Source organism: Salvelinus sp. IW2-2015, unplaced genomic scaffold, assembly GCF_002910315.2.
Source record: "Salvelinus sp. IW2-2015 unplaced genomic scaffold, ASM291031v2 Un_scaffold11647, whole genome shotgun sequence".
In the NCBI taxonomy this organism is placed as follows: Eukaryota; Metazoa; Chordata; class Actinopteri; order Salmoniformes; family Salmonidae; genus Salvelinus; species Salvelinus sp. IW2-2015.
Window position 1 is genome coordinate 1,101 of NW_019952904.1, and position 1,487 is coordinate 2,587.

Here is a 1,487-nt window from a genome sequence, read left to right on the forward strand (position 1 = left end):
GTCGGGAGGGAAACAAATTGTGTTCTCCCCCTCCCTCCTGCAAAGTAGGCAACAAAGAAAATAATGTATAAGTGTTTCCCCAAGCGTATTTATTTACATTTAAGCGAGGCACAAAGGCTACATGACAGGCAGGTAGGAGAGCCCGCCCCACAGAAGTAATGTTAGGGTAAACACTGCAGATATCTAAAGTGTATCTGGAGAGGAGACTAGGTGAAAGTTTTGTTGATTCCTTCCCCTCTTGTATTCTTCACTTGAAAGACCAAATTGCTTTCTCTCTCCTTTCCATTTTTCAATACATATTAAGAAGGCACAGTGCATGAATGTATTGGCGTCTCGATGCCATTTTCATCGCCTTCTTCACTCTTTTTTGTCCTTTTTCAAGCTGTTGATCTGCTTCACTTATTTGTAACCAACTCGCCCATTCTTAACACTTCCCCTCTACCGCTCCCTCTCTCCTCCTCCCTTTATAGCAGGCACAGCGTTTCTTGGTTTAGTCTCAGGAGGTTCCAAAGCTGCCAGGATGGCCTCGTCAAACACGTTCTTCAGCCCCCTCTGAGAGAGAGAGAGAGAGAGAGAGGAAGAGGGAGTTTGCATTGACTTTTCAAGGTTTATAAATGTATTCTAACCTATTTTGTGAAGTACAGCAATGTTTCAGCACCATGGGTCCTTATCAGCTCTTTTTCCCTCTAACAATGTAACATCATCATAATCCTTGGCCCCTTACCTGCGTGAGGGCGGAGCACTCCACATATTATTTGACGGCCCGGAGGTCCCGGGCCAGCTTGTCTCCGCTCTCAGGGGACAGGGGGCGCTGTTTGTTCTTGGCCAGCTTCTCCACAGTGTTGCTGTCGTCCCTCAGATCCACCTGGGTGCCCACCAACAGGAAGGGTGTACGAGGACAGTGATGGGATATCTCTGGAACCCACTACAGGGGTCGAAGGATACACAAAGGTTAGAGTGTGTACAGAATCAGTTCATATGCTCAATGCAAAACCATTTTTACATGTTAGTCATTCAGCACACACAGTTAGTGCATTCATCTTAAGATAGCAAGGTGAGACAACCACACACCTCAGTCGTAGTAAGTACATTTTTCAGCAAAGTGAGTGCTAGTAGGAAAAGACAAGTGCATGCTCTTTCTTTTCTTTTTACCCTGAGCTAGCCCCTAGCCATTATGTTTGCAGATATCAACAGAGATAGATGTAAGCCAGGAATGAGCAACTGGAGGGCCGCGGATCAATTTCCCAAAATTAGTTTAAAAAATATATGTTTTTTTAGGAACTCATTCGGGGTCTCGACTTACTATTGAGAGTTACAATAGTATAATACAATTTGCAATTATGAAATGTGGTTGTGAATCATTAGTTTATTGTGTTATGTTAGTCACTGACAGTCACTGAATTAGCTAAGAATTTTTTGATTGGTAAATTAGTCTAGCCATCTGTAGTAATCATGGTCGAATTACCGACCGGGAGGCCCCCGTTAAA

General features: G+C 43.8%; 1 long non-coding RNA gene across 1 annotated transcript; it reads right to left on the bottom strand.

Moving 5' to 3' along the window:
- Positions 1-356: 356 nt before the first annotated feature.
- On the bottom strand, positions 357-1,039 carry LOC139027371 (uncharacterized). The gene is made up of 2 exons (XR_011479452.1): positions 725-1,039; positions 357-552 (listed from the first exon to the last, which is right to left on the bottom strand). It is a non-coding gene; the product is annotated as an uncharacterized lncRNA (long non-coding RNA).
- Positions 1,040-1,487: the final 448 nt, after the last annotated feature.